The 14923-nt window shown below is 54.0% G+C and overlaps 1 protein-coding gene across 3 annotated transcripts in view; it reads right to left on the reverse strand.

Moving 5' to 3' along the window:
• CNTFR (ciliary neurotrophic factor receptor) overlaps positions 1 to 11653 on the reverse strand; it is a 443800-nt gene extending 432147 nt beyond the window's left edge. The window contains exon 1 of one of the 3 annotated variants that reach the window (XM_054033199.1): positions 11168 to 11653. The gene's annotated coding sequence lies outside the window, so the exon portion shown is untranslated. Of the gene's footprint in view, positions 1 to 4344; positions 4467 to 11167 lie in introns of those variants that run through there. The other 2 variants (XM_054033201.1, XM_054033200.1) reach the window with 2 other exon arrangements.
• Between the last annotated feature and the right edge of the window lie 3270 nt (positions 11654 to 14923).

Raw genomic sequence — 14923 nt, forward strand, 5'->3', positions numbered from 1 at the left:
TTCACCCACACTAGCTAATCCACTGTGGTATTGCCCCTTGTTTATGGATGCATAGAGAGGTTCAGAGAGGAGAAATGACTGAACATAAGAACGGCCAGACTGGGTCAGACCAAAGGTTCCTCTAGCCCAGTATCCTGTCGTCCGACAGTGGCCAGTGCCAGGTGCCCCAGAGGGAATGAACAGAAGAGGTAATCATCAAGTGATCCATCCCCTGTCACCCATTCCCAGCTTCAGGCAAACAGAAGTCACATGGCGAATCTGCGGCAGAGTGGGAACAGCCGAACCCCAGTCCTCTGATTATAACATTAGAGGGTGCTCCCTGCCCTGCAGCCGAAATACGACTTTGTTTCACTTCTCAAATAAAAGCTAGATTCCCCAGCATGGCCAGTGCGCCTGCCAAGTTACTAACACGAACTGAACTGAAAATAGGGTTGCCCCAGGATTGTCCCAAAGTCTCAAGGAATCAAAGATTAATCTCTAAAGAATAAGTCATGTAATGAAATCTCCAGGAATACAACCAACCAAAATTGGCAACCTGAACTGGAACGATACACTGGTCTACCCTCCAGAGCACTTGGAGCAACAGGGGATACAGGAGACAGAAAGGTCTCTCATTCCCAGAGCAGGGTCAATAAAAACCACAGACCATCCAGCAAATACACAGGAGAGCGCCGTTTCTGCAGCCAACAGGCGGACAGGCGTAGTGGAGTACGCACGTAAACGTGGGTCTGTGGAATACATGCGGGCTCTAGCTATGGCACCTGCCTAGGGTATGGATTACAAGCAAGCAGCTCCGTAACACAGCGCTAGGAAGCCATCGAAAAATATCAATCCCCGTTCAGCACAGCTTGAGAGCTAGATGAAACGCTCTCTGACAGCTCCCGGATTTCAGTGCGTGAGAACATTAGGAGAGATTCTCAAAAGCAACTTGTGATGCCCCTAAGGGCCCTGAGCATCAGACAGTGCCAAGAACCAGCCCTCTGAAAACCAGGCATCTGAAAGCTGTTGACCCAAGAACTGAGACCCCCATAAATCACTAGTGATTTGGGGGCAGCTTGGCCAGGGGACTGAGGATTGCCCCCTAGCACTTTCCACATGGGGCTCTCACTGCGCTTTCCAAGTATTCATGGATTCAACCTCACGCCCCTGCCCGGAAGGGAGGAGGGTTTAATCCTCCTGTCAAAGAGGGGGCAAGTGAGGTCCAAAGGCGTTCAGTGACTCGCCCAAAGTTGCCCGGTGGCCGAGACTGGGCTAGAATTCAGGCCCTCTGAATCCGAGTCCTGTGTCCTAACCACTAGGCAGCACAGACTGCCTCATTATTGCCAGCATTATTTTTAGACTGTGCAGGAACAGTCTGCCGAGAGAACCCGGGCGCTTGTACAAGCAGGACATGTTTTATTTCATGAATGAAGAATAATATCCTGCTACAATGAACCCAGTGTTCAACTTGCCTTCTCCACGGTGTCCTATAGGCAGCAGCGAGAACTCTCCCTTTGCTTCCAATTGGAGCTAAGGACTCCCCACCCCCATTCCCCTCCCGCCCCATAAGCCAAGGAAACTTTATGCTTCTTGTAGCTGATCAAATAAAGCATCAAACAGCCACTTTGCGTGTATGGCTTTGAACAGAGGCAACCCTAGGTCACTTTTGCTAATCTACAGCTCTGTCCTTGGGTAACCGCAGCCGCGCTGCACTTTGTGAAAAAGGCCTTTCAGGCCGCCCTTAAAGAGCTCATTAGCGGACAGAGGCAGAGATCAAAAACGGGCGTCACATCTTCTCTTGCCCCACGCTGGCCTGGTGTGCCGCTGCAGGGCAGGGGACACTCAGGAACAGCCCAGGAGAAGCATGGCACCTCTGGGCTGTATTCAGCAAATGTGATAAAGGCACCACATGGGCAGGGTAGGGGCTAACTAACCACGTTAACTAAACATACAACCTGCAAAGCTTAGCTACAGAGACACACCGCTGGGGTCTAACACACAACACAGTGAGCGCCGCTACAGGGCTGCCAAACTATTTAAAGGGATACTACCCAATTCCCAAACGCTGCAACCACCCTCCTCATCAGCGCCTTTGATGCTCATATTGGAAGCCACTGAAGACCCAGTCTTAGGTGCCGGGAGTACTTGCAAGGCAGTGAGGTTACTCATCGTTTACAGCTGGGTAACTAAGAGTAGACGTCTCCTCTAGTTAGTATTTATTTGGGTTTCTACACATTGCTAACCCAGGGCTATGCCTGGCGATACGTTTGCTCCAGGATGTCCCGGATGTCGCTTACAAATGCAACCCAAGCAGCCCAATGCAACACAACTTGCCCCCACAGCAAAAAGGGCAGCTCATGAAGCAAGATCCTCTCCAGCAATTCCCCACCCCCATTTCCAAGTGCCTGGGAATAACTCTGGTCTTTTACCCAGTGTGGTGGCATCCCCCAGTTCCAGACTATCTCAGAGCAAGCCAGGGAGCAAATCCCAAAGCCAGGGAGCCCGCAGTGAGTTCACCCAGCCAGCAGCCCCATTCCTGTGCTCAAGTGGGGAATCAGCTGGAGCAGAAATGCAGGGCTTTCTCAGCAGCGTATGACGGGGAGGTAGCTGGTCACAGGTAGGTAGGTCTCTCTTAAGCCTTCCATACGTATTGCTCCACTGTGCGGTTAAAGCAACCCCATGGGGATCAAAGGTCATTGTGCCCTCAAACACCTCCCCCCACCCCCCAGTAGGCCCCAAGCCAGACGTGCGCCCTGTCATGGTGACTCCATGGGACTCAGCCAGATCTACGGTAGTAAAATTGAGAGCAGCATCAAACCCAGTCCGTGACCTCAGGCAGAGCTGCAAACACATGCCACGTCCACCCAGAAGCCTGTGGGTGATCCAGGGCTGCTCAGGGACCTGGGGAGCTGGAGAGCTCCAGCCTGGCAGAGTGCACCAGTGACATGCTTGAGGAGTATGTGCCAAGTGCCCCCTTCCTGTGACTGGTCCACATGCAGGATAACAGCCTACTACTGCTACCGGTTGACAGAGTTCCATCTTTCACACAAAAGTGGCAGAAGTCTGTGCGTTGGCAGCGAAGGCGTTGGGTTCAAACCTTGCTGACAGCCCAGGGGGTTCGTTAAACTGGCTTTGATGGCCAGTGTGGCAGGGCCATGCCCATGACCTCACCATCATTCCAGGCCCTCTGGGGTGCTTAATGCTTAACCTGCAGCTCCCCTGTCCTGGGATTGTTCCCAGTCCTATGAATATGGCAGTTGAAAACACATCCTTCCTCTCCCCCCACCCCCAAGAATGCCTCTCTCCACTTGTGCATCTGCATGGAACCGTAGGACTGGAAGGGACCTCGAGAGGTCATCTAGTCCAGTCCCCTGCACTCATGGCAGGACTAAGTATTACCTAGACCACTGAATTAAGCCTGAATATCCCTGTTAAGGTAGATAAATATTATCCCATTTTAAAGATGGGGAAGCTGAAGTTAAGAGATTTGACCAAGGTCACACGGGGAGTCAGTAGCAGGGTCAGTGAGAAGGACCTAAGAGGTTCCATGAGTCTTGTTTTAACCACTGGGTCACACTTCCTGCTAGGTCCACACCAGTGACCTAGCTCAATCTATCCCTGCTTATTGTGGTTTGCGCTGACCCACGTTCTGCTGTAGCCCGTGTATTCACAAATCCCAGGCACGCTCTGGGCTCATCCATATTAATTACAAGTTCCACGGGGAAAAAAGCCCAGCTTCTTGCCTAGCAGCATTTCCAGCATCAGAAAGAAATCTTGCCTTCAGCATCTCCGCCTCACCGGGCATTTCCAGCGTCACTTTCAACCTCTCGCTTTGTGTGCATTGCACACTGCTTCCACCCAGCCAGCTCCACATTGCTCCGAGAGACTTAATGGCTCCCAGGGCCCCTCCACAATGCTCAGAGATGGGAAGTCCCAATTCCTAGAGCAGCCACAGTGCCTTCAACAACTGCAGCTTCCTTACAGAAACTCTTGATCACGATCCTCTCGCTCCTTTAACCCAAGCAGGGACAGACAGAGCAATACCCGAAAGGAAAGAGAAAGGTGATTTCCCTGGCAACTGGAACGAACATTAATTCTCCTGTTGGCCACAGCTTTCTTTCACCCAGACAGCTCAACGTGTTTTATGAGCAGCAATGAACCTGGCAACAACCCTGTGGGGGTGCTGAAAGTCACCTGCATAGAACAACTTCATCTACCAGGGACATTAGAAGCGGTCTCTCCTGTGGAGAGCCCTTCGACAACGCACGGCAACATGGAACAGCTGTCAGGACTGGAAACAACCAATATTCCAAACAAGTGGCACCGCCAGGATAGGAACCAGACTCGGAACCAGACTTTCCTTACCAAAAAGGACTTGGACTGGGCCGCTCATGTTCACTCACTCTTTCTCAAAGCGTCACCGGCAATCAGAACCCTAGTTCTTGAGCTCCTTGGCCTGCCGCAGCACAGCTCACCTCTCACCACCACGCTGGGGGACTAGTTCAGTGTTATCCCACAGGGAGGAGTGCCAGCATGAGCGTAATCATTAGCACGGGGCTCCCGTGCCAGGGCTGATGCACCCTGACGCAAAGTGCACTTTTAACGGGACACCTGTCAAACCTAGACACATCTACAGCTTGAACTCCAAGTCGTTCCAAAGTCCAAAACCTGCCACCAGGCACCCTGCCAATCTGTGTGGCTTTAAACTAAACCAACACATTTCTAAGCATTTTTCTTTCCTCAGTTGTTGTGCGAAAGACCCACACAACAGCTGGGGAAATGATAATACAGACCCACAAAGGAGAGCCAGCGAAAATGACTAGACTAGTCAAAGTGCTGTCAGATACACAACGTAAACAAACTGACAACATAGAGAAAACACATTTTCTTTCTCTAATCTTTCGGTTCTAATCATTTTAGGTGCAACATGCAAAACCAGTTGGCAAACACTGTCTAGACAGAACTGATGTTTGTGATGAATGTCAGCATTTCTTTGAAATATTACTTGAGGGCTAATGATAGACAGACAGTAGCTCCTGCAAATAATTCAGTATCTCATCACAGAAGGCATTTTAAAACTAACGATTTAGAAATGAATCTTTCAAAATATTAATAGCATTAAGATTTTTTAGTGCAGAATCTGGATTTCTGACGTCATGAAGTGTTGAACAAACTGTAGGTAACTGAAGATTTTCCATTTCCCGCTGTGCTTAACTTTAAGTAGATAAACACTGGAAAAAATACTTGCAGATATACCAAAGTTATTAACTATAAAAATTCATGGAAGATAGTGAATCCTCCCAAACCTGCATATAGATACAATGTCTTTTGGTAAGGTTTGCTGCACCAAGACAAATGCATTCCAATACACAATAGGTGTTTGTATATATATGTAAATATATGCACACACGTTCATAGAGTAATAAAATTTAACGACAGAAGGCATTATCACCATTATTTGTACATATACATAAACAAACATGCATAAAAACATTTATACACACACACACACACACACACACACACACCTCCCATATATATGGAGACACATGTGCATCCTGTTTGATATAGCCAAAAAAAAAAAAAAAAAAAAATCATGAAATCAACTGGTCTCACAAGGTTTCTGCCATTCTGGGACATGACCTTGTGAAAACAGCATATGGGGATCCCTTCCTATCACCGCCCCTAGTTGACTCTGAACCCACACAGTGATCCAGCCTTGAATCTAACCTCAAGCGTTACCCCTAACTTCATCCCAGGTCGGAGCACGGTCTCCTTCCTTGCTTTATCACTCGAGAAAGCTGAAATCACGCTCGGCACTTCTTGAGTTTCCAAAATCCCCTAGAGACTCCCAGCCTGTCTGGCCCCTTCCATCTCCTCAGTGTCTCTGAAAAGAAACTTACCTAGGGCTGCTGTACCTGACCCCAGTGCTTCAGCCCCCGAGGTAGCAGCGAGCATAAATGCATTGATCCGAGGTCTCTCAAGCCAGGTTTTACAGCAACAGGAAACCAATATGCTCCATCCCCTTGTAAAGGCGGGGGGATTTAGGAAGGAAGAAGGCAGTTTTAGCTAGATGAGAATCTGGCCTGCGCAGTGGGATGGATGCTCTACTTACAACACACGCCATGGGGCCTTCACAGAGCCCGAACGGTCAGTCAGCAGCTCACTTTTAAGCCTCTTCCAAAAAAGATTCTAGCAGCACCTGTGCCCCCTAGTGGCGTTCTAGGGAACTGGATCAGCACCAGCTCAGGGGGAATAGCACTGAACCACCAAACCGCCTTAATGCAGCACCTGGGTTATGCTCCGCGGGCTTCCACGCAAGTTCTGGCCAGGCCTGACCCTGCGGTGTTTGAGACCCCTTACATCATCCCAGCCGGCAGCAGTGCAAATGCCTAGCGTCATTCTGATGTGTGACTAATGAGGTCATTTCCTGTTGGTTACCACTTTCAAAGGAAGTGATGATCAACACGGCAGCAGCTGGTAATGGGCGGTACTTCCCAAGGGCGAGATCCCGACCTGGGGCCCAGCCTGGGACCACCTTCTGCAGAATACCCCGTGGCACTGAAAACACCTGCCGTGTCATCAAACACCTGCTGTGTGGAACTTCCCCTGGGCTCTAGTGACACCTGCCTCGCCATCACATCACGATGCCCCGTGGGGGTGGAAGGGACACAAAAGGAGCAGTGGGCAGCCACGGAGGCCATTTTCTAAGATATCGCTCCTAGACAATTCTTCCCTGGACTGACATCACCAGAGCGCTTGATCTTGCTGCTGGAAGTCTGCAGTCTGGTAACAAAGAACCCCAGAGGCAGAGGTACTTTCCATTGTGGTGCCAGAGTCCAACTACCCAATACTTGAGCTGAACAACAATGTGTATCATGAACAGCAATGTGTTTCAGCCAATGCCCTTCCGTGCCAAAGGGCACCCAGCATCCCCTCACATCACCCCACCCAGGCCAAGCAACCGAACTGACAGTTACTGCTGGGTGCTAAGGGTACTGGAGGGGTACACAGGGGCTTCTCAGTCGCACCGCCAGAGTGCTCAACTAGGCTGGTTTTGTAGTTAAAGCACTGGATTAGGACTCACAAGACCCAGGTTCAAACCCTGGCTTTGCCCTAGACTCCCCATGTGATCCTGGGCAAATCACTTAAATCTCAGCAGGCCTCAGTTTTCCCCATCTGTAAAATGGGAATAATATTCCTCCCCCTCTCTCATACATTGCTTGTTTTGTCTATTGAGACTGTAAGCTCTTGGGGCATGGGCTGTCGCTTCCTCCATGCACACACAGCGCCTAGCACACCAGGGCATTAATCTTGGCTGGAACGCTTAGTATTGGGGGAGTACAAATAAACCACATGGCTAAATTTGGGAGCAGGGAGGAATTTTCACCATGGCCACCCATTCATCAGGTGACAGGTCACTTTCATAGAGGCTGGACAGCCATCTGTCTAGGCTGGTGTAGCCACAACAAAACCCTAGGATTCTAGGATAGTTTGGGGGGGCAGAGGTTAGGACAGAGTCGATGTCTTCCGGTTTGGTGCTGCCAGAGCTTCTCGTCACAGAGGAAGAGGCACTATTCTGCTAACCGTCCTTCTCTGCGTGGCTCTGAGGCAAACGTACCCGGAACAGATGGCAGCCAGGCCTGGGCACTGCGTCACCAGAACAAAACGGGCAAATTGGCAGGATTTTCTGAAAAGCCAAGAACAAAAACTGTGCAGGGGAAGGAGGGATTGATTGACACGGAAAACTTAGAAGAGCTAGGATCTCTCACTTGGCAACGCAAGTACTGACGGGGTGGCCTGGATGCTAATCTGCAAAGGGGGTGGAAGGGAGTTTAGCGCTGGGGGGAGGGGTTTGCTAGCTTCAGTGGGTTGACATTACAGGGAACATTCAGCTGAGTGGGAGATCTAGTTAGTGTCACCAGGGGAAGGAACGAGAGCCCATCTCTTGGGGTACTTAAAGGTGGCACTAAAATTCTCTCCAGGGATCAACCCTGCCATGGTGCCCAGGAGCGGATCTAAAAGGCTCTTCCCACTCCGGCTCATCCTAAGAAGAACTGTGGGGCTTTAACTCCGGCCCACAAGTGCTAGTGGGGTCAGCGTCTAGGAGAAGGGGGCACTTTCCCCCAAGCCAGCCCACCCCCCCCCCCCAGAAGAGGCAGGGAAGGTACACATCTGGGGAAGGCTCCTGCCACATTGCTCGCTGCCTGGAGAGGGCCCCGCGCGGGCTGCTGGCGAAGGCACCCAAGTGCAGAACTCCAGGGTGAGAGCTCAAATAGTGACCTGCCCCAGCACGTCACTCGGCGAGCCCCATTGGTCAGGCACAGCGACCGCGGCACTGGGTGTGCCAGCCCAGCCTCGGACCCACAGTGCTAGCTGAGGGGATTTTCTCCTCTTCACATATAATGACTCACAGCTGTGGAGAGCAGAGCTACATGCCACCAGCTCCCGAGAAGCACATGCTCTCTGAAAGGAGCTCAGTTAGTTGGATGTGGGCGCCCTAAGGATGTACCGGCCTTTGCACCCCGGGGAAGCCTAGCAGGCGCTGAGGACCCTCATGGACTTGGAGCTCCGCCCCTCGCAGGATCAGGCTCTCAGAGCTCAATTCAGACCAACATGATGGGATTGTTACAACCAGCCCTGGCCCTAAAGGGCTCTATGCAGGTGCAGAGTCTAGAGTCCCCCCTGAAGCACCCCACGTACTAGGCAAAGTTACCCTTCCGCAACTAACTCACCGGACACCCAGGCAGTAGGGAGCCCAAATCAGAGGGGCCCACATGTGTGGGGTTCTTGGGGGGTGGGAATCTTCCCATTTCTTTGATGCCAGCTGTGCTCCAGCACGAGCGAAAATGTGCACGTGCCTGTTGGACTCGACCGTGAAGCCATGTGGAGGGGTGAGGGGCGCAGCCGGGAACATGGCACAACACACACCGGGGGCAAATCCTGCAGTTAGGTACCCAGGCAAAACTCTCACTGAAAGTCCAGGGGCTTTGACTGGAATAGAATAGAGTAAGGGAGCTCCAGGCCAGGCCCACGCAGAGTGCAAGCAACTCAAACTGCTTTCCCGAGAGCACCATCCCGCAAACGCTTTCCGCAGCTCAGGCTAGAGATACGCAGCCCGGCACACACATCTATAACCAGGGTCAGGGGAAAGCTGAGGGGCTCAGTGTGGCAGACACAGATTTGTGTGTGAAACCAGGTCCTGGAAAGTAGTTCTTCCACTTCTAGGTGATTTATCCCAAGCTGAGCGTTGGAACAGTTCCCCAGCAGCTCCAAATGTTAGTTTCCGACAAAGACCCGCCAATAAAGAAAGAAAAGCATCCGTTCCCAGCACAGCACTCCCTTGATTGGTACTATTTTGATGTAACTTTTGGGTGGTTGGTGGTCATTTTAATCAGAGCAAGGGAAAAAAAAAAATCACAGCAAGGAAAAGGAAAAAAGTAAATTTCACTATAATTTACAGAGAACTTCAGGACAGCCTCAGCTCCAGCATTTGCTATCACGGACACTGCTGCGAGACGGCACCAAAAAGGGAAAATTTGCTCCCCGCGTTTCAGCCCGATGCCGGGAATTTGGGAGGTGATCCCCACACAACTTCTCAACTTGCATCACACTCACTGCATAGCCCTCAAGCCCAGAGGGCAGGACGAAGGGGCACGAAGGAGGCAGAAACCGCCCCGAAGAACAAACTTTAGCACACGTCTTGGCGAGGCAGGTTCTCGTGCCCAAACGTCGCCCCGCAAAAGTCCACCCCAAGCCAGCGCCGGCACGGCAAGGAGAGGGGCGAAACAGGCCAGCAGGAAACAAGCTTGTCTAATTCTTTCCCAAAACATTCCAGATCTCACACACACCCCCGCCCCAGCCTGACCCCTCGGCAACACACACACCATCACAAAGGCCGACTGATAGGAACAAAGTCAGAGGGCTCAGCAGAAGAGGGAAAGGTTAGTGCCTCAAAGTCTGTGTGTATCACACACTCACTCTCTCTCCCTCTGCAAAATGTCTCTTTTTTGTTGTTCCTGAAAATCCATTCAATGTTGAAATAAAGAATAAGCTCCAACCCCTTGTCTCCTGCCAAGCCCCACCACCCCACACACCAATTTTATCTTTCAAAAGGGGAGGAATATTTTCCAACACAGCTTTAAGAGGCTGGGCTGAGCTCAGAGAGCTTGACAATAACCCGGTGAAACTTCCAAAGTATAGGGGCACGCTGCATTCCCCTCCCTGCCACCCCCCTTCCAAAAAAATAATCCTTCCATTTGCAACTGGGCATGGAAACAAGAAGCCAGTCTTTGAGCTCCAGGGGCATGCCTGTCCAGGGAGCTCCTGTCCCTTGCAGAGCAGAGCAGGTCCAGTCCCATTGATGTTCCCACTTAAAGAAGTGCTTTTAGGAAAACAGGCCCTGGGTCTCTTCCCACCCCAGCGCAGGGGTCTTGGAGCCTGACAATTAAACTACCTCCCCTCTCCACTCAAGTTTGGGCGAGTTGAGGGAAACTCGGATCCGCCCAAGGTGGGAGAAGAGGCATGAAACCGAAGGGAAGAGGATTGATAAAGAAGGACAGAGGGCGAGGAACGGGGGGGAGACAGTGGGAAGAAAAGCCAAGGGAGGAAGAAAGCATTTCCGCTCCAACTAATCAATCAGAAATGCAGAATAGCTTCCGTGGGGGACGCCTGACACTGGGTCGCTGCCTCCTTTGACCCCTGGACGCCACGGCAGGGCCGGCCAGAAAAGCGTAGAGAAGCGCCAGCAAATTGTCTAGCCGGGGAACCGGGCTGCAAACCCATCGCGAAAGGCAAAGGCTCCACTTTCCGCTCACCACACCCCTCTCCTCGCTTCGCTTCAAAGCCCGCACCCGCGCCGCGGCATGGGGGGCTTGGCGCTGCACCTATCGCCCTGGCTTTCTGCACCCCCCCAAAGACCCCCTGCAGCCCCCTGTCCCCCCGCACCCCTCCTGAGCAGCGAGCTCACCCCAGGGCTGGGGACCAAGCAGTCCACACACAAGCCGCATCGGGGGGGGATTTCCGAAAAGCCCCCCGGCCCCCAGCGGGCACCTTTAGCGCCCCTGCAAACGCGCCCTGGAGGGGGGTCCCTGGCCAAGGCAGGGCGCAGCCCCCCGCGCTGGAGGGAGCAGCAGGACCAGAGTTTCTGCAGCATGGGGATGTGTCCGGATGATAGTCCGGTACTTACAGCGCTTCTCCGCCCGCTGCCTCCGGCGGCCTTTGATCCACGCCCCGGCCGCGCTCCTCGGACGATGGAGCCACCAGCTTCTGCACCGGCTCGAAGGGTTTTAAGCTCTTTTAAACTCTCACGCGTAGCCCATGTGACCAGGGAAGCCACTGGTGAGAAGCGCTGGGATCCAGCGAGCCCTGCACCCCCTAGCAAAGGGTTTTAGAAATGCTCCTTGCAGAAACACACACACACACACACACAGCGTTGGGCAGGACGCACACACACACCCAGCGCTAGGGAGGACACACACACACCCAGCGCTGGGCAGGGCACACACACACACAGCTCTGGGCAGGGCGCACACACACACCCAGCGCTGGGGAGGACACACACACACCCAGCGTTGGGCAGGACGCACACACACACAGCTCTGGGCAGGGCGCACACACACACCCAGCACAACACTGACACCCACAAAACTCGGGCCCAGTGCAACCGCAGCCAGGCGCGAACAAGAGCCCACCCGCCGTTCTGTACACAACTGTCCCCAGCCCCACACAGACACACCCTCCCACCCCACACAGCCCCACGCGGCTCCACTCCAACCTGTCAGAGCGCCCGGCGGGAGGGGGGCAAGAGGGAAAGGGAGAAAAGCCAAGCCAGACGGTGCCGCCCTTTTAAAGGCCACACACACACATACACACACACTTGCTAGGGTGACCAGATGTCTTGATATAGGCACCTATTACCCCGCATCCTGACCTGATTGTTCATACTTTCTATCTGGACACACACCCAACTCCCCACACACACACTCGCAACTCTCCACACCCCAACTCTCCACACACACTCACACAAACTTTACACCCACACACACTCGCAACTCTCCACACCCCCAACTCTCTCCACACACACACACACACACACACACACACACACACACACACACACACAACTCTCCACACACACCCAACTCTCTCCACACACACACAGAAACACCTCTCCACACACACACACATACACACAAACACCTCTCCACACGCACACCCTCCTCTCCACACACAAACACACACAGACACCCAACTCTCCACACACGCGCGCACACACACACACAACTCTCCACACACAGACACCCCCCTCTCCACACGCGCGCACACACACACACCCACACCCCTGCCCCTGGGAAAGCAGCTCCCTTCGAAGCCTGGACTTTCTCCCTTTCTCCTTTCAGACAAAGCTGGCAAGCTGCTCGCCACGCAGGGGTGTCCTGTCCATTTACAAATCAATACCGACCTCCGGAGAACCCTGCATTAAACATGAGAATCGCAGGGCTCTGAGCCGAGATGCTGCTGTTCCCAGCCAGCGCGGGGGGGGGTCCCTGCCTTGGGGGGCAGAGTGCCCGGGCTTGGGGCCCCCCTGCAGAACTCGCAAGGGGGATTTAACAGAGGGAAGCTGCTGAGCGGGGGGGGGGGTGCATTTCAGGCTGGCTCTGCCGGGAGGGGGGACACTCAGGGAGCCCCTCAGACTAGTCTACCACTTGGCGACGTGTCCCACACCCGCGTGCAAACACACAGGCAGAGCTCACAGGAGTAGGTGCCATTAGGCAGGGCCAGACACAGGCAGGGAAAGGCAGGTGCAGACACATGCAGGAAAGGCGAAGCAAGGCAGCTGCAGGTGTGCACAAGTGCACACGGGGAAAACACGGCAATGCACAGCAGCTGCAGACGTGCACAAGTGTGTGCAGGCAAAGCAAAGCATGGCAGCTGCAGGAGTGCACAAGCGTGTGCAAGCAAAGCAAGGCACGGCAGCTGCAGGAATGCACAAGCGTGTGCAAGCAAAGCAAGGCACGGCAGCTGCGGGAGTGCACAGGGGCAAGGCAAGGCACGGCAGCGGAGGAGTGCACAAGCGTGTGCAGGCAAAGCAAGGCACGGCAGCTGCAGGAGTAAACTAGCGTGTGCAGGCAAGGCAAGGCAGCTGCAGGAATGCACAAGCGTGTGCAGGCAAGGCAAGGCAAGGCAGCGGAGGAGTGCACAAGCGTGTGCAGGCAAGGCAAGGCAAGGCAGCTGCAGGAGTGCACAAGCGTGTGCAAGCAAAGCAAGGCACGGCAGCGGAGGAGTGCACAAGCGTGTGCAGGCAAGGCAAGGCAAGGCAGCTGCAGGAGTGCACAAGCGTGTGCAGGCAAAGCAAGGCACGGCAGCTGCAGGAGTGCACAAGCGTGTGCAGGCAAGGCAAGGCACGGCAGCTGCAGGAGTGCACAAGCGTGTGCAGGCAAAGCAAGGCAAGGCAGCTGCAGGAGTGCACAAGCGTGTGCAGGCAAGGCAAGGCAAGGCAGCTGCAGGAATGCACAAGCGTGTGCAGGCAAGGCAAGGCACGGCAGCTGCAGGAGTGCACAAGCGTGTGCAGGCAAAGCAAGGCACGGCAGCTGCAGGAGTGCACAAGCGTGTGCAGGCAAGGCAAGGCAAGGCAGCTGCAGGAGTGCACAAGCGTGTGCAGGCAAAGCAAGGCACGGCAGCTGCAGGAGTGCACAAGCGTGTGCAAGCAAAGCAAGGCACGGCAGCTGCAGGAGTGCACAAGCGTGTGCAAGCAAAGCAAGGCACGGCAGCTGCAGGAGTGCACAAGCGTGTGCAGGCAAGGCAAGGCAAGGCAGCTGCAGGAGTGCACAAGCGTGTGCAGGCAAAGCAAGGCACGGCAGCTGCAGGAGTGCACAAGCGTGTGCAGGCAAAGCAAGGCAAGGCAGCTGCAGGAGTTCACAAGCGTGTGCAGGCAAAGCAAGGCACGGCAGCTGCAGGAGTGCACAATCGTGTGCAGGCAAAGCAAGGCACGGCAGCTGCAGGAGTGCACAATCGTGTGCAGGCAAAGCAAGGCACGGCAGCTGCAGGAGTGCACAAGCGTGTGCAGGCAAAGCAAGGCAGGCACAGATGTGCACCGGCACAGCAGGTGCACACAGGCAAGGCAAGGCAGGCGCACACGTAGACAGGGGGATTAAGGTTTATTGGGGCCCCGAGTAAAAAGAACATTTGGGCCCCCCACACTCGGGGGCCCCGGGGCACCATGGCCCTCCGCTATTTAACAATGGCGTAGTAGCCTCAGGCAGGTGTGGCGCAGCGGTGGCAAGGTGACAAGGTGATCAGCTTCCCCGCCATGAAGCGCAGCCCCTGCCAGTGAAGCCAGCCTCTTCCCGGTGTGAAGTTGAGGTGGGCCTTAGCCCCCTTGCCATGGGGCCCCGCCTCTGCTCCTCCTCCCCCCCTGAGGCCCCGCCCCCTGGCCAGGCCAGAAGCCAGAGCCAGGTAGTACTAAGAGCCACCTAGGGAGCCTGGGCCGCTGTGGGGAGCCCCAGACCTTTCACCTGCCCTGGGCTGCACACCCCAGAGGTGGGGGATATGGGCCGAAGGAGGCTCCCAGGACTCTCAGCCCCCTGCCTAGGCTCTGGCTTCCGGCCAGTCGCGGAAGAGCTGGGACAGTTGCAGTTCTCAGCAGACAGCCCTATTACTCCAGGAGTGCGTGAGGCAGAGGATTATACGTAACTATTCCTTTCAGCACATCCACAGTCTCCTCATCCCCTTAGCATGGCTCATTTTGCTGCACAAACCCAAATGTCCGTCCTCTTTCCTACAGAAAAATAAAACCCACTGATGAATTTCCACTTGGAGCAAATCCAGGACTTGGCTGTAGAGGGGAGGGGTCGGGGAGAGATTTTGTCGATGTTGCTAAAAGCCACTGGTCACTGGGCAGAAACAATGACATTTTGTCTGGGACCGAATTCCCGCATAACTT

The sequence above is a fragment of the Malaclemys terrapin genome, chromosome 6 (genome assembly GCF_027887155.1).
Source record: "Malaclemys terrapin pileata isolate rMalTer1 chromosome 6, rMalTer1.hap1, whole genome shotgun sequence".
Taxonomy (NCBI): domain Eukaryota; kingdom Metazoa; phylum Chordata; order Testudines; family Emydidae; genus Malaclemys; species Malaclemys terrapin.